This window comes from Fukomys damarensis, unplaced genomic scaffold (genome assembly GCF_012274545.1).
Source record: "Fukomys damarensis isolate Sample0158 unplaced genomic scaffold, DMR_v1.0_HiC HiC_scaffold_18, whole genome shotgun sequence".
NCBI classification, from domain to species: domain Eukaryota; kingdom Metazoa; phylum Chordata; class Mammalia; order Rodentia; family Bathyergidae; genus Fukomys; species Fukomys damarensis.
Genome location: NW_022900930.1, coordinates 43,571,891 through 43,591,986, shown reverse-complemented (window position 1 = coordinate 43,591,986; position 20,096 = coordinate 43,571,891). Strand labels below are relative to the sequence as shown.

The window sequence follows — 20,096 nt, the reverse complement described above, 5'->3', positions numbered from 1 at the left end:
TCCCACAGGAAGGAACCACAGGGCAGGGTAAGCGAATCTGAGCAAGATTAGGATGCCAGTTGGCATTGTGTCTCTAGGCTCTGGGCTATAGGGACGGTCGCCAGCTGCCTGGCACCTGTCCAGGGGTGGTGTGGAGCAGCAGGAATATCGGCTCAGTGCTTGAGAGTTAGATGAGAGGTGATCAGGGTTGGCTGCTGTGCCTACACTGGCACACTCCTTATGGTCTCTAGGAACTAGCAAGCCCTGGAGGGCATCAAAGCATCATAAAATAACAAACGTGATTACTACACCCAGCACCCTTTCTCTCTGGGTGCTGCTCCCTCTCTCCTCTCTCTCTCTCTCTCTCTCTCTCTCTCTCTCTCTCTCTCTCTCTCTTTCTCGTTGTGCTCAGACTCCAAGCCCTGTCCCTTCTCTGGCCTCCCACTTGGTGCCCAGTCTGTACCACACAGTTTAGCACCCGATTCCACATTCTCGTTTCCTAGTCCTCCCAGGGCGCTTGCCCCAGTTTCCCACCCCGCTGGGAAAGGCTCAGCTCTCCTCCTTTCTGCACTGAGGGGGACCTGGCCCTGTACCCAGAGCACCACAGTCCCTCTTAGCATCAACCCTTCCCAGTCACCACCCACCTAGTGTGCTCACTCCGAGTGTCTCCCCTTCCTGTCTTGTCTCTTTCACAAAGCCACAGTGTGCTGCGTTGTCCCTTCCACCAGCAACAGCAAGCCCCTTCCCTGAGTCCCGACCACCTGGCCAGTCTTCCCCAAGTTCCAAACTCTGCTTAATGGCCTCTCCGTGAGCTGCAGAGTTATACCAAATCCACCCACCGTGTGCTCCCTGACTTTGCATCACAGTACTAATCTTGCTGGCCTCAATGCCCTCCCCTGGTAAGCTGAGGAGCTGGCTGCAGGGTCACCTAGGCTCTTGCAAGCTGTACCCATCTGGGGTGCTGACATTCTCCGTTGAGCTGTTCCTTGGCCTGTGGCAAGAATGTTTCCCAAGGCAGCAGGGAGCACAACAGAGAACGGGGCTGTTATAGCCAGCGTGTCCTCTCCTCAGAGCCAGCACAGAGAGCACCTGAGGGAACCTTCTCATCTGCTTATCATGGCACACACACACACACACACACACACACACACACACACACAAACTCCATTTGGGAATTGCCAAGGAAACCATGTGAATCTATACACCATGAGCCTGATATCCTTACCAAATTCCACTGTTTCTTTGTTTGATCTTGGTTTCGATTTGGCAGTGCTGGGGTTGGAACCCAGGGCCTTGCCCATGCTAGGCAAACGCTCTGCCACTGAGCTACAGCCTCACGCTCTGAGTCACTGCTTTTAATCGCTCTTTGGATTTGCCAGTGTCAGATTCTAACAACGAGAAACCACCCATGTGTGCTGATGCCACTGCACCTGCACGACAGTACATTGGGCGCTTTAGGCTTAGAGATTAGACCTTTGGAATTGGCCCAACACTGTTTCCATTTTAAATATTCTCCTTCAGTTGTCCTCTTGAACTTAGAAATGGTCTGAAATTCCCACATTTCTGCATGCAAACAGCACCTCCTAGGAGTCCTTCGTGGTACACACACACACACACACACACACACACACACACACACGTGTATGTGTTGACTTTTAGCTCAGAAAATATGATAAATTGATTTATATTTTATGTTAATAAGGGAAGGACAATATTGATAAAAATGTTACCCAAGAAAGGTGAAGAATTTTAATAAAATGTTTTTCATTGGTAATAGGAAATATTGAATATATACATATATCTCATTAATTTGTATCTTGCTGATAGAAAAGGGATTTGATAAAATTTTTACTGAAACTTAAGGTAATTCCAAAATACACTCTAGAATATTCAAGGAATATTCAATAAAATTTTGTAAAAGAAGATTAACAAGGGGAATGGGTCAGATGGGGCAGTTTTACTTCTAGGTATGAATATATGTTGTGAAACCACAGTAACTTAAAAGTAGTGATGAAGAACACACAGACATATTATCAACACATAAAAGAAAAACCTGAAGTAGATTAAAGTATTCCAGTGTGATAAAAGGTCCATTTTAAAACAGAAGGGGTTGATCATTCCACAAGTGTCTTGGGAATGACCGGCTATCCAGCTGGGGTGAAAAGAAGATGTGGACGCTCTTTCTCCCACTGTAAAATAAATTGTGAATGGATTAGATAATTAAATGCTAATTTTCAATGTTAAATTAAGCCATTAAAGAATGAAAAACACATGAGCATCTCTCAGACCTCAATATAAGAAGAGACTATTTTATACATAAATGCAAAGGCAGAAGCAAAATAAATGATCAATCTAATCTCACCTTCAAACTTCTGTAAATAAAAGCATTCAAAGATAAAAGGCAATGAACACATTGAAAAAAATGTAATATGTATTTCTCAAAGGGTCCCTGTCCCTGACCCACAGGCACTTATGAATCAGTAAGATAACAACGGTGTATCTCATGGAGTTCTTGAAAGGAGTAAAGGAAGTTAAATGGTCCATGAAGCACTGAGGACAGTGCCTGGCCAACAGTAGGCACTCAATAAATGTGAACTCTATTAATTTCTTAATAGAAAAACCCTTAAATGGGCAAAAGACATAAATAGGATTTTTTTTTCTTTCTTAGGGGTTGGGTCTTGTGAATGTTAGGCATTCACTCTAACACAGAGCTATAACCCTAGCCTAAGAAGTTCTTTAAAAAAGAAATTCGTGGGGCCAGGGATTTAGCTCAGTGGTTCTGCCACCTGCCTCGCAAGCACAAGGTCCTGAGTTTGATCCCTGGTACCAAAAAAGAAATACAACATAAAAATGTGAAAAATGAACGGGTGTGGTGGTAGGCTGTAATCCTAGCTACTCAGGCTGAGGCAAGACAATCAGGTTCAATGGCAGCCTGGACAACTAGTGAGACCCAGTCTCAAAAGAAAAAGTAAAGAGAGCTGGGGCTGGGCTTGAAGCTGAGTACTCCCTGGATTCAATCCTCAGTATCTAGAAAAAGCCAGGAAAAAAATAAAATCTAAGCTAGCAGTCAGTAGTCAGAAATGCAAACAGATGCAAGAAACCATCTACCTCTCCCTACACCAACTGTGACCAATAAATTGAGTTTAATTTTGTTTAAAAAGTAAAATAAAGTAACATCTAGTATCCTCTCACATAGAGTTGGTGGGAATGGTTGAGAACCCTTTTGCAGGGGTATTTGGCTGCAAATATCAAATGTCAATGCCTTTCAAATGTATGCAGCCTTTGATCCAACAATCTCCTTCTAGAAATTTATACTAAACTTGTATTAAGAAATTATATCTACCAAATTAAGGTGGAACCTATCAGGTGCTGCATTACTAAGGAAGATATAGTGGTTGTCAGCAACATTTTATCCACAATGCTACTTGTCACTGTGTTGTTTATAATGGGCAAAGCAAAAAAAAAAAAAAGTTAGCAATTAGAAATGACCTATTCGTTCAACAAGACGGGAATGGTAACTAAAGGATGGCATATGAAATAATATACAGCCATTAAAACAAATGAAGATAAATATAAAAAAGCATCCATAAAGTATTTGTGCCTTTGTTACATAAAAAAAAATAGAGAATGACCCATTTTTTGTGTAGGGGAAAATATGCTTGGAGAAAATAAATGGGAAAGCATATATACCCAGTTAAATCTGGGTAGTAGTGGTAGGATTGTGATTTTATACATTTGTTTGGCCTTAGCTATTCTTTCAATTTTTCTATGTACTTTTATCATCAGATTCTAAAATGCTACCTAAAAAATTAAATTGCAGAGCAAGAAAATATGATCATTACAGCTGTGGGGGAATTAGAGAGAATTCGGTAAGGTCCCTTCCCCAAGGTGTCTGTGGGTTTTTTTGGGGAGCATCTCAGTGTCACCTGGGCCCCACCTCATCACCGGTCTCCCCAGAGCACCCTGAGCACGCCTCTGTCATCCACCTGGCACTGGAAATTACAGATGTGCTCGTCACTCTTCCTTCTGAGCCAAGAGCCACCGACAGGCAAAACCAGGCTCTGTCCTCTTTGTGACTGTAGAAGTTCTCTGTGAGTTATTTGAAAGAGCTACGTACATTTAGAGCAAAAGATGATCCCTGACAAAGTACAAGTCGAGTTAAGTGCCTGATGAATCACCCAGATGGCAAGATAAGCTCAGAAGAGAAACACTTTGGTTCTGCCTGGGATGAGCGAGGAAGGCTTCATGAAGGAGGAAGACACTGAAAATCACCCCGAAGCATGGGTAGGCTATGACCAAGGACGTGGCATGGAGAGACAAAAGTGTCACGGAGGAGCAGTCCCAGAAAGCCACACCCCAGCTTTCTCCTCTCTGCCTTAGAAGCACCCAGAACTGTCCTACTGGGGCCAGGTCCTGCAGCCCTGAGATGTAACCTACACAAGGAACCTAATGTCACCCTCACTTGTCCTTATTGCGCCCAAGAGTCACCTCTCAGTGATCTGTGACACATCCCACCAGCACACTGGACTGTCCGTACTGATTTCCTCACATTTGTTGGAAACCTCTTATTAAGAAGCCAGTGGATTTAAATATCGGTTCCCAAAAGCAAGGGCTTTGTCCAAAACTTACTCATTACTTTATAACAAGGGCCTAGGATGGTATTTAATGAATAGTAAGTGCTTATTAAATGTTTGTTGACTAAATTAAATATGATAACTTAAATATTGGCTTATGGGAGCCCGCACTGCATTACACATACATGTGATGAATATATACACACTTCTGCGGCTGCCTTGTGAATATGCATTATGTGTTTGTACATAAGATGTGTAGAAAACCCGCAAACTAATATGCATGCTTGTGCATGCACGCGTGCACACACACACACACACACACACACACTCACAGCATTTGGGAAAATATCAAAAGGAGAAGCCCACAGCTTTCTCAGGAGTCAATTGCGTCTTTTGAGAATAGAATTCCAATAAAATAGAATTTGGATGGTGTCACAAATAAATTTGCCTTTCTAAAAGCTTCCAAATTAAAATTTGAGAGGCTTGAACATGAGGACAGGATGGCAATGAATAGATATGAATTTGCTTTATTTGTGCAGCTCAGAAATCCTCTCCATACCATTTCAGGGTGGGGAAAGCAAGCACAGGGAAGGGAGGAGGCCAGCCAGGCAGTGCAGAGGCTACTGGTGACGGCGCCGCTGTCTCCTGTCCCTTCCTCTGCTCCGGAGGTTGTGCAGGAGCCTGGGGCCAACACAGCCCTCTGAACTCCCCACCCCCACCCCCACCCCAGCAACCCACGCGACTCTGCTTCTTCCCGTGTCCCTGGGGTGGTAAGCGGTTTGGGCTCATGGTGCCATGCAGTGCCCAGCTGAGCCATCCATTCTTCTGGGCCCCCAGCCAAGCAAAGAGCACTGGCTGCCCCTCCCCAGGAGGAAAGTCACCACTGTCATCCTGCTCTGGCTCCCCTGGGGGCTCAGTGCATGTCCCTGGCACTCACAGATTCCCGGCGCCTCATGTTAAAGACTGTGTTTAAGGATAATGTAAACAGTTTGATCTTTAAAGAACCCTGGATGCATAATATCTATACATAGTTCTTGAATTTTTATTCTAAAAACAATTAGCCAAAAAGCCCTTTTTATATGATATTTGCAACTACACTGACAGTAACAGCAATTAAACCCCATCTGTTTGCTGAGAAAGGAGCCAATTCTCCATTTCTCCAGAAGCCTGTAAAATGTACAAATTCGGAAGTAGAGCACTAAGCCTGCAGAGGTAGCCACAAGACCCTTCAAGGCCAGGTCCCAGCCGAGTGTTTGTGCCCCTTGACCTTGATTGATCCCATCACCTTAACCAGCCACAGCAACCCCAAAATATTCCCAGCGTTTCCTGCCACTGCCAAGTCTTTGCTGAGCCGGGTGCCTTCTCTGGGCAGCTTCCGTTCCCTGCACCCTCTTTCCCCATGCATATTTCCAGGGCCGCAAACCCCCCCACCGTTTAGGCTGGAGCTGGCTACCAAGTCTACCTCAGCCCCAAGGGGTGTCCCATCCGCTGACCTCCCGTATCTGCCGCTCAGGAGGGACTTCCACCTGGCCTGGCGGTGGTCCACGCCGTAGGTCTCTGTGCCCTCTGCTCTATGGTCTCCCTAAGGGCGAAAGTGGGTGTAGCTCTGGTGCCTGCACGGGTGATGAATGAAGAACGACTGAGTGAGAGAGGAGGGAATGCTTCAGCAGGCAGCCCCTCAAAGAGCTGCCAAAGCGAGGCTCACAGGCACAGGAAATGAAGACTAGGCTTGTAGGCCTGAAAGTCAGACATGGGGATGTGGGATGGAACTTGGAAGCCCCTCTTCCCTCTGACGCATACCACAGTTCTCATCCCTGAACAGAGTTCCTTCTGGCTGAATGTTTTCTTCGACCTGTTCTGCATTCTTTCCTGACGGGGGAAAGGTTTCCTGGTTCCTAATTTCTGCCTACTTTTTGCATTCGTTCAACATATTTGTGTTTGTTTTGTTTCATTTTGGGGGCGGTTCGATTACTTGTCTGTTTGAAACATTGTCTCACAGTGAAGTCCATGCTGGCCTCAAACTCTCAGTAATCTTCCCGTCTCGGCTTCTCAAGTGCTGGGGTTACAGGAATACGCCATCACACCCAGCCTTCAACAAGTACTTTTTGAGTGTCTGTCTTGTACCCTCAACTCTTGGTGCTATGGAAACCTCCACGAACTCAACACCCTCACCCTACAGCCTACTCTAGAAGAGGGCAACACACAACATTAAAAGTAATGAAAAATAAGCTGTCCGACAGATCAGAAGGCGTGCCGCATTCTGGAAGAGGACTGTGTGGTGAGAGGAGACGCAGACTTCCGGGGTAGAACTGTGGCCAGGGAGGGGCTCACTGAGAAGACTCGGTCTGAAGACTTGGTGGAGGTGATGGAGTGAGGCGCATAGCAGTCTGGGAGAAGGGGGCTCCAGAGAGGGAGGCCAACCAGTGCAAAGGACCTGAGGCAGGTGCAGGCCTGGGCGTCCAAGGAGCGTCTGGGAGCCCACGTGGCTGCAGTGGAGGAAGTGTAGACAAAAGGGGCAGATGGGAGGGGCCACAGCACTGCCAGAGAGCAGAGGAGGGTCACGTTATAGTGGGTTCTGAGCAGAATCCCTGTGGCTGCTTAGCGTGATGAGCAGCAACAGGAGGATCTCTTAGGAGCCACTTCAATAATCCAGGCAGTAAAGGAAGTCCAGGCGCAACCCACTCATGCTGAAAAGCGTGTTATGGCACTAGCATGGCTGCAGAGCATGTACGGGGCACCCAGCCCCCCAAAGCGTAGCTCAGTGAAAAGGAGGTGCTGCCTTCAAGTAGGGGAGTTAGGGGACTGGACGGAAGAGAGAATCCTCATGGTAAGAAAGGAGAATCATGTTACAAAGGGCCTGACAAGGTGAGGGAACTTGAGAAGTCAGTACAGCCCAGCTCAGAGTTCCCCCGCATCTCCGATCTCTGATCTCCCCGTGGGGTGGGACATGGATCGGCTCCAGAAGGGACTCAAACTCCTAGAGAAGTCCCCCAAGTAGGCTGGGGGACAGTGCCCTCCATCCAGGGGTTCCGAGGGTAGAGGAGGCCACAGCCCCAGACCTGGGAGCTTAGGAACAGTCACCTCATACATAACCTCACTGTCCCCGGAGAGATGACAACAGATTGGCGTTGTAAACCTGGGAGTTGGGAGAGCCTGGCTCTAGGCCTGGTGCCTACCCCATCCTGATTAACAAGTGTCCGAGACTTCCCACCAAGCTGGAATTTCGTTAGCTGAAAAGTTGAGGAGGTTGGGCCCCAAGAAGCCAAGGCAATTTCCACTTCTAAAATTCGGTACTTTCACAATCTCTCCAGTTCCTCGATTCAGTGACAGCCCATTCTCCGTCCTAATGACTTGGAATTCACGTGAACACACTTGGTGTGGAATGCTTGTCTCTCTGCTTCATTTTTGAGTTACATTTTTCCAGATAATACTCCTCTTGCTTGCCAAGAGAAGGGAAAAAATGACATTAATTAAAGATTTGGTCTGTGTCCTAATCAAAAATTTTGAAAATGAATGTATCATACTGTACATTCTGTAATGTAGTCTGCTTTTTTACTTAGCAATATATCATTAACATTTTCCCATGTCAACACATAATCTTCCAAACCATGATTTTTACTGCAGAAGTAGTTTACCATATGGATGTACTATAATTTACTCCGCCAATCCTTTACTGTTGGACATTAGGTTGTATCTTCTTTTCTGATCTATATTGTCACCAACATGACTGAACCAAGTTGTGAATACCCGGCTCTTCATTCGTTCACTGTGGGATGACTTTCTTAGGCTAAACCCTCAGAGGTTAAAGGTTTCCCATAATCAAAAGTCTTCCTGTTCCTCATTACTAAAATGCCACCCAGAATGTAGAATTTCTATCCATTTACAATCCTAGCAGTAGCTTGTGAATAGTTATCAGGACAGTCTCATCTCCGGGTTGAAGAAAGACAAAGCAAGGCTGTGCCCCATTCCTTCCCTTCCACAGGTGGGAAGACTGAGGCTGAGGCTGGGGTTGGGACTAGATGTTTGTCTTGCGCACTCCTCACAAGCCAAGGATCAGCAGACCCCCTAGGCTTCTGTGACCTCCATCCTGCCAAGTGCCCTGTCCCTCCCCCACTGCCCTTGCAGCCCCATCTCTAACCCTGGGCTCCTGGCCATTGCTCCCCCACACTCTGTAAGGTCTTCCCCTGTTCCCGCTCCTCCTCCAGGGCCAACCCTGATAGAACATGGTATCTCTCACCCTGGGGGCATCTCACCTCCACGATCAGGAAGAAACCCCTGCTCTGAAAACGTCTCCTCCTCCTTCCCCTGTCAGGGTTTTCCTCCCACCCCCAGCCAGGCCTCCTCACTCACCTTCCCAGGCACCTTCCTGCTACCTCACTTTCCCTGTCTGTTGCTCCCATTTATTCCTCCACCATGGTGTTTCCCGGGATGAGCCCCTCTGTTCCCAAAGGCACCGGCTGCACCCTCCTTCCCTCCGCTCAGCCTCCCCACACCCCAGGTACCTACCACAGGCTGTCCCTGCACCCTGTGCAAGGCCACTTGTCATGCACTAAGCATAAACTCACCCACCCTTGCCTGTCCCAGCCCTTGCCTCCACCCCTTGCCAGTCCACAGCATCCCTTAGGGTTAAGCAGAGGGCACACAGAGCTCCCCCTCTGTAGGAAGCTACCACAATGCATACACCTCTGCCCTGCATGACAGTGCACTTAGAAGTCATACTACCTTACTCTCGGACTCCCCAGCTAGACTCAAGTACTTGAGAGCAGAGGCCTCAGTTCATGGGCCCTGTGCCCAGACAGCATTTGTGGACTGAATAGCAGTGGCGAAGAAAAGCGAATATTATTGCCACCCATGAAATCCTCTTTTCTCTTTGCTGGGAATCTGTCCCAAGAGTCCCTTTTGACTGCAAGGAAAGGGTATGCATGTCACAAGAACAAGTCACCTGCCAAAATGCTGTGATCCCTTCCCCCGCCATACCTGCCAATTTCCAGACCTGAAGAACAGGCCTCAGGCAAGGTTAGAGATGTTAAGACTTTCCGTAATTCTAGCCCCCTGCAAGCCTCTCCAGGACAAACTCATGCTAATCTGCCTGTGGTCTAAAGCAGATCCCGACTGGCCAGCTGCGCTCAAATTGCGCCCTCTCCCAGCACGTGCAAATCCTACCTCCCTTCCAGGAAAGGGACCTGGGGCGTTCCTGGAGAGAACCACCCCTGAAGCCCTCTCTCCCACCTGAACACCAGAACCCCAGTGAGGAGGACCAGCCCTCTCCCCCTCACACAGTCCGGGGGTCTGTGTGCTCTGGGGAGTAAATGATCAGTCCACTGAGGGTTTGATCATGCAGAGAAAGACATGATTTCCTTTCCGCACCCTCAAGCCTTACCAAATCTTCCAAATCTATTAAGAGAGGGGTTTTTGAAGTCCAGAAATAGCTGTAGCCCCTACCCGCCACATGGTAAGGAACACACATCTCAGAACACTGTCACATATCAGAGCTCTCCCTCCCTGGATCACTTGTCCAGAACTCTCCAGAATGCACGGATTAACACTTCTCTCTCTGGCAGACAACGGGACAAGTGAAGTGGGCAGGAGCGAGGGGCAGAGCGGGATGTCGTGCTGCTGTTTTGCCAGGCACTTTGTAAATATCCCTTTTCTGATTTCATTCTCTCTACCATACTTTGGAATAATCACAAACACTTCTAGATCTACAGGGAACCTGGGTCTGAGAAGTTAATTCACTTATCCAGGGTCACCCAGCTAGTAAGGAGAAGAGCTGAGATCTCAATTCAGTTTAGCCTGTCTCGGCTCCCCGTCGTCTCCAGGATCAACTTCTGGGCCGCAGTGAAGCCTGGAAATCTGGGACCCATGTCTCCCTCCTCTAATATCAGTCACCTGTGGCAGCGTCCAAATTAGACTTCCAGGACCCTTCCTGACAGCCACGGTTCCCATTTCCGAGGAGGAAGCAGGCTCAGGGAGCACCCCCAAGTCACACCGCTACTAGGAGGCAGAGCTAGGTCCACCTGCCCCCGATAGCCCCTGCCTCCCCGAACCCCCAGCCTCATCTCTGGCCCCCTCCTCCCGGTGAGCAGGAGCAATCGGATCTATGGCAGGATAGACCTGTCCCAAACCAGTCCCTGCCAAACTAGCCACAGGGGTGTGCAGCCTTCTCCGAGAGAGGCCGTGTTAGAGGATGCTCAGGATCACGACGCGGCCACAGCTCTGTCCAGGGTGTTAGACACGAGGGGCCGAGGAGGGCCTGGGCCAGATTCCCACAGATGCCCCAGAAGTCTCAGTTCTCTTTGCTTAGGCCTGGCATTCTTGGTTGGGGACAGTTGAGTGACAATGTCTTTTTTATCTTAATAATAATAAAAAAAGAATGTTCATGGCACCACTCAATTTGATCCTTGCATGTATCCTCCGTCATTTGAAGAAAGTGCAGAGGGGAGCTTGCTGAGCAAAGCCACTGCTGTCCTGAGACTGAGCCTCGGGCAGTGCTGAGCTCTTCTTGTTCCAGTGGAGTGGGAGCAACTTCCAGGCCCGTGAAAACCAAGGACACACTGGGCTCCCTGGGCACCACGCCTGGCCACACCACTCACAGAATTCGTGAAAATGTGTGCCTCAAGGACCAGGCTATCTGTGTCCCCAGCACCCCCCAAAGGTGGCAGAACCCCGGATGGAGCCCCTGGCATCTCCCAGGGTCCTCTTTCCTGCTTACTGCCTTTCTCCGGTGACAGAGGGTTATGTAACCCAGGATGAGGGGAGCCTGGAGTTCTCCCCAAAGCGGTGGCGAGTGAATCAGTTTTTGCTGCCGTCATTTTCTCAGCAGGAATCTGCTTTATGCAGATTGGATTTAGGGGTTTTTCCTGCATGCTTCTGTTTCATTTAACATGCAAGGGCTAATAACTTGTCACAATTCAATAAGGCGGTGGTTACAAACACCCGGGCGGCTGCTTATTTAAATGCAGGTTTGTTAATTAGTTTCTCTTAACAAGGCATGTGCTAAATCAGGCTCCCGGCTGGCAGCACCCAAGCCTGGCACATCGTTGTCTCCCGGATGGGATGGGGCTCGGGAAGCTGGCTGCAGGGTCACATGCAGTCACTGACAAGAGTCAGAATTCGAGGCTAGAAGGCTTGTCCCTGCCACCCCACTGCCTCGGTTTCCCTAATGTCATGGCATCGGTGACTTCCAATTTTAAAAACAACCACAAGGAAAGCATACTCCGTCTCTTCCTGCCTGCCCTAGTCCTTTTCCTGCCTTTGATTCCTGAGACTGCCCTCCCTTGCAAGGGTCTGGTTTATGTTTATTATTGTGGTTATTCTGTCCCATCCCCACTTGTTCCACCAACCCTTCAGCCCTCCCTGACACCCTTCCCCACCTACATATCAACTGCATGCTCCATTTGGGTGACAAGGGTGCGAGGGTCAGGAAAAACCAGCAAATAGCCTCCTAGATGCTATCTGTGTAGTCCTCATGACAACTAGAGCTGGATGTCCCCGACCTCCTTCCATAAGTGAAGAAACAAGAGGCTGGAGAGGTTGCAGAGCTTGCCTGAGGCCACTGGAACTGAGAGAGTCATTCTGGGCTTTTCCTCCAAGTCTGAGCACCCAAGGTCTGTACTCTGCCTGCTCCTGGTAGACAAGAGGCACCAGGAAACAAGCATTGCCATGTGGCATTGTTCATTCCTGCTGGCATGATGGTCACAGCACTGAGATCTTGCAGAAAACACTGACACTAGTGGACTCCGTTTTGGATCCTGGCATCTGGCCCTGCCCAGACCCTACAGGCCTCTCACTGTGACCATCTACCACGAGAAAGGTTTGGGAAGCCCAAAAGAACAGCTGATCAGCTGCCCTTGAGGGACTTCGCCCTTTGTGACTGCAATAGTGGGGCCCCAAGCTCTAACCCTAGAGGCAAGGGGAGCTGCCCACACAGAAATCCCAGGAGCTATACATCCATGGACACCCCATGTTACAATTGGGTAGCCACACCCATGTTTCTCAGGGGGAAAGCAACAAGGAAAATGCCCTCGATTACTGTCAAGGAAGAACTGAGAAGGGACCTAAGTAGAACAAGGCAATACAAGACAGATTAGAATACAAGTGAGGTCAGAATACAAATTCTCAAAGCTGGGACTGCCCTGCCCACAGGAGAAGCCAGGTGTGCTTCCACGAGAAGCTGGTGCCTGCTCAGGGTCCTCCAGCTGAGGCTGCAGCAGGGCTTGTGGGCAGCTGAAACCTCCTGGACTGGGACTGCCTGTTGTGGGCCTGGGCAGGCAGGCTGGGGTCCTGAAGGTCTTCCCTATAACCTGGCAGAAACAAACCCCAGGAGTCCTGGAAGGTTGGTTCCGTGGTTACCAGTGGAGACACTAACCTCCAGGGAGGATCTGTGTACAGACTTTCATTCTCAAATACCCTAAAGCAGCCTCCAGTGAAAGGGTCCTTAACCTTCCAGAGCAGTAATGTCTAGGCTTTGTGGCACCAGTTTTATGGAAGATAATTTTTCCACAGATGAAGTGGGTGGGGGGGACACTAGTTTCTTTTACTTACTAGTATGCTTGCAATGCATAATAATTACTTTCCCAATGCTAGCATCACCACCTCAGCTCCACCTCAGATTATCAGGCCTTAGGTTCTCAGGAGGAGGCAAACTAGATCCCCTGCATACACAGTTCTATTGGACCAGAGATCCCAGCTGGATGAAAGTGGTAGGCCACTCCTTAGAGAACTACACATAGAACCACACACAATGGTGTGCAGTACTCTGGTTGCTGGTCATCCACCCATCCCTTGAAGCCTGTTCATAAGTTCTAGGTTAAGAATTCCTGCTTGAAGAAGACATCTCAAGGAGACCTTTCTCCTAGCCAGTGCCCCTCTGAGGCCTCTGGATGAGGCTTCCCATATGTGATCTTGGTCACTGTCTGAAATTTGCAGTTTTCTTAAACCCCCTGGTGGGTGGCTTGTGCATTTTCACACCCCAGGAAGCAGGGATCTGGGCCCTGAAGGCTTTTCAAGGGCTTGCACAATGTTTAGCACATAATAGGTATGCCACAAATGTGTGCTGAATGAAGAAAATGTTTCCACATGTTCTGTGACTTTTATAGCTCACATGAATGCCCTCAATTCACAGCATCAAGCCCACTAGCCAAGCACCCTGTGTCATTAAGATCAATGTCATGGCTTTTTAAAGGGATGTCTATAGGGGTACACAGCGTCTGGCCTTTTACATCTTTCCAGTGTTTCTGGCATCCACACTGAGAGCCCTCCCCTCACTCACCCTCAGTCTAATTCTCCAAGCCACTGGGCTCCTCTGCCCAGCCAAGGCTGATATGGGCAATATATGGGAGCTGAAGAGAAGGAAGGAGGATGACCATGCCCCAGTCCTGTTCCTGACCACACATACCAAGAGTAAGGAGGGGAACTGAGGCCATTAGGCCTATTCCCAAGGTGTGATAGCAGCATGATGCTCCAGGCCTTCCTGAGACAGGCCCAGCCCTGCCACTTCGCAAAGATGCCTGGGCTGCTCCCTCTCTCCCGCAAGAAGAAACAAGGCTGGCCAGCCATGTCTAACGTCCAACATGGGCACCTCTGGATGTGGGCCAAACTCAAGGAGCAGAAATATGAGGGTCCAGGAGAGAGGCTGATACCAGACAGGAAGTTTGGTCTCTCCAGATGTCTCTGGGTGGCTGGGCCACCTGACATCATCAACTGAGGCAGGAGTGGCTGTGTGGGAGGCCGGGTACAGGGGGAGGGAACTCCTACCCCCGCCCAGGCCTTGGAGCATTTGAAAGGCAAATGTGCTGGGTTGCCTAGGGAACGGGAGAAAAGGGACTTCCCTAGCACCGGTGACTAGTAAGGGATGGAGACTGGGAGCTGTGATGCTGAGAAAATTGTTTCCAAAAAAAAAAGTAAAAAGCGGTGACTAAGCAGCCCTGGTTATGTAAAGCGATCCCTGAGGAAGTGTGGGGAAAAGCCTGGAACCCACCCCCGTGTCCCTCCTCCCCACTCCCAGCCCTGAGCCTGCCGCCTTGGGAGTTTCCACCAGTCCCAGCCCCCTCCCATTCGCCGGAACTCCCTGCTCCTCCATAGGACTGACAGGAGGGGCGCCCTCCTGGCTCTCACTGCCAAGGGCACCCCAACAAGGTGGGCAGGGTAGGGCACAGACAAGAGGCCACCGTGTCCTGTCCCCAAAGGTGGACCCTGACAGCTATGGGGCCTCTGCTCAAAAAAGGATCTGCCCAGCAGGAGAAGAAAGGATCCCCTCATTCTGAAATCCAGGGCAGCCCACTGGGAAGACAGTTCCAGATGGGAACTTTGACCCTGATCTTTGCTAACAGTGCGGCCCTGCCGAAATGACCAAGGCAGGACAGTGTCTAACCCTACAAGGCTGCAGGGGTAATTCGCTAAGACAACTGTGCACAGTTGCAGGCAGAGGGTGACACATGGGAGATCCTCACCTTGTGGTGGTCCCCCTCCCCCGTAGCCAGAAGGAACCTCAGAGATCCTCTGAGGCTAGCATGATTTCCCTCTGGATCTGGAGTCTACCTGTCACTGAAGTCCTGCCTATATTCTCAGACCCTGGCACCCAGGCAGCCCGGTGGGAATGAGGCAGGGGGACCCTGGGCCTTCAGGCCTCATAATTCCTACCCCAGGGATGGTTTCCCAGAAGGATCTTCTTGAAAGCAGTCCAAGAGAACTGTCGAACCTCACAGGATTGATGAGATGTTTGTATCTCTGTTCCCTTCATTTCTCTTGGACTTACTCTTAAAAGGGTCCCCTGGGTCAAAGGAACATACTTGCCCTCCTTCCCAGCAAGGCCAAGGGAGAGGTGTGGAGATGCCCCCTACCTTTCCTCTGTCCTGCTAGCAGCTTCTTTCCATTCTGCTCTGGCCTAGGCTCAAATCCAGCTTTTCCCAGGCCCAGCAGGGCCCACTGCACTTTCTTCTGGGATCCTCAGTACCTCCTGCATTTGTCACTGAATTTCGACACTCAGCTGAGCATCTTTTCTTCCAGACTTGACTTTCCTGGCCCCTCCTGGTGTGAAGCTCAGGGCTGGGGACACAGTATATGTAAGTGATAGAAATTTGCCTGATTGGTGCTTTCCCTGGAGACACTGCCCAGTTTCCCAAGAACTTTACCTGTTGGTGGATGGATGGCCGGGTGGGGGGGCCCTGGCAGCCCCCACTCTTTCCTTGGGCTTTTAGTCTCTGTATAATGGGGGACAGAGGGTTTTTGTGGCCTGTGGCTCAGATGCCCCATGAGACCCTTAGAGCCTGGTGGCTTCCATGACACCCGGAAAACCAGGAGTCCTGGAGTCACCGCCACACAGTCACCACAGCCTGATCTTAGCTAATGACCTTTGACAAGTCACTTAATTCTTTATAGCTCAGATAAAGAATCTGCACATTGAGGCTGCTATTAGCTGATAGCGGGGTCGTGCAAAGAATGGGGGCCTGGGACATCAGGGTCCTTAGAAAATGTTAAGTCCAAATACAGGGTGCCTTGGACCCACCTGGGGCAGGTCCTCCTGTGGGGTGTCTGGGTTCCCTCAGCATCTCACACTCTCCTCTAGCACATTCACACACACACACACACACACACACACACACACACAGGGAGCCTCGAGGCAGCTGACTTCGTGAACCCCCCCCGCCTCCCCAGCCCACCTTCCCACCACCTACTCCCCAGAGGCTCGTAATTGGTGTTGTGAGGATTAGTCACTGCGCCAGCACAGAACTGCCACCCCCACAGCCCAGACCCCCCACACAGGCAGACTGGCTCAACGCCTCCAAGGACAGCCTGCCTGCCAGGGATGACAGCAGCTGGTGGGGGGCATGGCTAACACTGGCTGAGGACTTGGTCTTCCCCACAAAGTTTCCCTTCAGATGTCCCCAACACAGCAGCACGTGGCCTTCAAATGGCCATGTAGTGCCAGGAGAGAAGACCAGGGCAGTCTGTCCCTTCAACCCTGGGGGCCCTTTTACAAATAAGGTGGACTCTTGACTTACGAACTGCATTCACGAGGGCTGGTTGTATCTCAAGTCAGTCAGTTGAAATCTCAGGCTCCTCTACACAGCCTTCAAAGTCTCTCTCCTGTATACAGGCAGATCTCAGTGTCCTTAGAGAGACACTGGCCCAGGATTTCTCAATTAACCCCACCCAGGAAAGGATGTTGTCATGTTCCTTCCAGAACTCTTGAAGAGTAAATCTGTATCTGAGACCATCTGGAAGCACAAGCAGCGGGTATTCAGATTGTAAGTCGAGACTTTGGTTGAAAGTTAATACTACAGTTCCAGTCCTAACCCAGAGTTTGTATGTCAGGCCAGTTGTAACTCGAGGGTCCACTGTAAATCCAAGAGGCTTGCAGGGAAGAGCTTAAAAAGAAACAGAGGCCTTGGTGCTCAGCTCCCAACCACAGGACTCCAGAACCTTCTCAGGCTTTCCGGAAGAGCGCCACTCAGACCTGTTCTGCTCAGTTGAAAGGGTGCCCTGGCCCTGGATCCCACCACCAGCAGACTCTTACCTTCTGAGCCACAAAGGAGGGAAACAGGAACAGCAGGAGGCCGGGGGACACGGCCAGGGTGGAGCGGCTCCCACTGCATGCAGGGGGCACCTGCTGAAGGCTCACAGAGGTCAAGGCCCTGTCTGAGGTCACAGAGGCCACTACGACACACATGCTCCTATATGCATAACTGCCCCTGCAGGAGGCTGAGTGGGGTGCTGAGAGGCTCAGGTGGGAGTTAATTGTTCTGGCTGTTGGGAAAAGTTGGAGACACTGAATCCAAGAGGAGTGAGGTCACTGTGAGTTCATCTGTGCTGGGCCTAGCAGAGCAGGTGATGCAGACACCTGTGACAGAGCGCAGGTGAGCTCTGGACAAATAGAGAGAGAAGTGCAGCTGGCTCCCAGCTCTGGAGCACAGTAGGCATCTACCACTCCAAGTCCAGGGGCCCCTGGAGACACAGAAGTGCCAGTGATGCCCTCTGCCTAGGAGTGCTGCTGTCTCTGGGCTGTCCCCTCCTCTGTGGGGACTGTCCCACCCTGAGTTAGATGGAGTGGTCCCCTGGGAGGGGACACAGAACACGGGTCAGCTGGCAGAGAGAGCCTGGCTGCACTGTCTGTCTCCCTGAGGGCCAGGAAGCCAGAAGCGAAAAAGCAACCTTTCCCGACACCCCAGCTGCCAGCGCAGCTCCCCAGCCTCGAGTGTCTAATTGGATTCCCTGTGCCTCCCACAAGGTTATCCTACATGCCAGGAAAACGCCTCATGGTCGATTCTCTCCTCCCTCTCAAGAGGAAGACTGGGGGCTCGGAGCAGCTCTGCCATTCACATTCCCGTGCCCCAGACACCCCCAGCTCTGGAGTGACAGGAGAGCTATGCAGGCAGGTTGAGGAGCCTGGGAAGGGTGGGAACCGGGACTGAGCCTCCTGGCTGCCTTCGGCTGTCACAGGGAGATCCTGTCTGATGTGGCCCCAGCCGTGCAAAGGCCTGCCTGTCTCCCCCAGGGTCTGAGGGCCTCAGCACTGTGTCCCGCTCTCCGCCCTGGCTCAGGTAGCTATTAAAGCCAAAAAGGATTCCACCGGCCACCTTACTTCCCCAATATAGCACAAATCCCACCTCACCCTAAGACTCCCTCGCTCCCCGCATCCAGGGCGGTATTGGTCACAGCTGTCCCTCCTAAGGGCTTCCCCGGGGCAGCCTTCCCCCAGGTGTTCCCCAACTTCCTGGGGCGCTCAGGGAAACACTTCAGGGCCGGATTGCTCACACTGTTCTAGGCTTGAAGCCCAGTTCTATTCAAGGGGCCTGCGAACCCACGTCTTAGGCAGCAGAAAGAAACCGTCACTTCTTCCTGCTGAGAGATGTTTTCTCTTTAGCCTGCCAGTCCTGGAGGCCAGCGTGGTCGGTGTCATCTGTAAAATCCACACCTAGCCCCTTGGGGGCTCAAAGCGAGAAGTGGGAGGGGTGATAAGAAGGCAAGGTGGCATTGTCCCTAGGCCTCAGTCACGTGGTATCCTTGACATCCACTGAGGACGACCCCAGCCAAGTCCAAATGGGGGACCAGGCTGTATGAATATAGCCAGTGTCTTCTCTCTGCCAGCTGCATAGGGCATAATGGGCCAGCAGGGTCCTCACCTCAAAAAACTATACATGCTGCTATCCAACACTCCCAAAGCAGAGATCCTGCTCCCACCCCAGATTCTCCCCCTTTGGCTCCTTTTCTGATCCCCACCCCTTGATGGTCTCCCTCCTACTCCCTAGCCCTCTCCTCTAAAAGCCGCTGCCTCTCTCCCATTTTGCTGTCGAAAGAGGAGGAGCAAGAGGCAAAGAGGGTATGGTAGCTGGGGCGGGTGTCTGTCCTCTGTGAAACCCAGAGTCCTGTCTTTTTGGCACTGAATGCAAAACTCCGGGAGAGCATCTTCAGGGCTAGGCCAGCGTCCCGCCATCCCCTGAGCACTCTTCCTTTCCATCTCCGGAGCCCTCTTTTTCCACGCTGCAAATGTCAGAGATGCCACAGAGGTAGGAACAGGAGGAGGGCAGAGAAGTGAAGAAAGGGTGGGAAAGGGGAGGTAGAAGGGAGAGGGGATCCGGGAGAGTGAGGCAGGGGCCGCTTTCTTCCCCAGCCGCTCCCTGGCTGGCCCGGGCCCAAGTCCCTTGTCTAGGCAACCGCCTGCTCTGTACCACTCTCCGCTAGGACCCCACTTTGGTGCCCCCTTCCACCCAGCCCCTAGCAGGTGGCATGGGGCAGGCGCTATATGAGGCTTCTCTGAGAAGGTGGCATTGATTGGACTTGGCTTATTCAACCAACATCTGGGATTCTCTGATCAGAAAAACAGACAACTGACTGTTATACCTCTCCCATTGTGTATCAATCCAGTTACCAATATCAATGAGTGATTGTGTTTTAAGTGGTCAGGAATAAAGCAGTGGAATTAGAGGTGGGGTGGAATCTGTTTGCAGATAGGGAGAGAAAGAGCATCCAAAGATCAGCAGCGGCACAGGGGACTCCACTTAGGAGAAACTAGTGGGTGGGGAGCTGGAGGGTGGCAGGGGTGCCTGGAGGAAGGCCCAGTGACAACCAAAGTATCTCACCCATGGAAACCTCCCAGAAGCCCCAGGAGCTGTGGAGAGCCGGTGTTGACCAGCTCCAACACACATTAGCCTTCATGTCCTGGGGAATCGCCACGTCTTCTACCAAATCCCAATCTATGAGGAAATAGAGGACCTTGTACCCCTAAAACACCTTGGCACGGTCCTCCTACTCAACACGTGAGCCCCAGCCTTGGTGTTGCAGGATTCGACCCTGCGAATAAACCCCTGCCTCCCGCTGGGGCGTTCCGGCACAGGGGGAAGGATGAGGGGTCCAAGTGTGCCTTGCGGAGGTACAGTGATGACATCCAACCCGGAAGTCCAGGCACAGACCCTGTGTGTATCAGAGCCCTCCCCTCTTGTGCTGAGGGGAGCCCAGACCACCCTAGCCATCCCTGGGGTGGGGGCAGATGGCCTAGAGGAGCTCACTGCCAGCGCCTCTAGAATGGGAACCCCCCCCCCCGGG

The 20,096-nt window shown here is 50.9% G+C and overlaps 1 protein-coding gene and 1 long non-coding RNA gene across 7 annotated transcripts in view; one reads left to right on the top strand and one right to left on the bottom strand.

Annotated features, from left to right (window-relative positions):
• LOC104862220 overlaps positions 1–17,161 on the bottom strand; it is a 28,164-nt gene extending 11,003 nt beyond the window's left edge. The window contains exons 1-6 of one of the 4 annotated variants that reach the window (XR_780227.1): positions 17,071–17,161; positions 16,556–16,640; positions 15,686–15,754; positions 15,395–15,599; positions 7,730–7,992; positions 6,416–7,090 (exon numbers count right to left, since the gene is read on the bottom strand). This is a non-coding gene — a long non-coding RNA (uncharacterized LOC104862220). Of the gene's footprint in view, positions 1–6,415; positions 7,091–7,278; positions 7,993–12,116; positions 12,180–15,394; positions 15,600–15,685; positions 15,755–16,555; positions 16,641–17,070 lie in introns of those variants that run through there. The other 3 variants (XR_780226.1, XR_780230.1, XR_780228.2) reach the window with 3 other exon arrangements.
• Pebp4 (phosphatidylethanolamine binding protein 4) overlaps positions 1–20,096 on the top strand; it is a 232,911-nt gene that overhangs the window by 161,002 nt on the left and 51,813 nt on the right. The window lies entirely within an intron of this gene.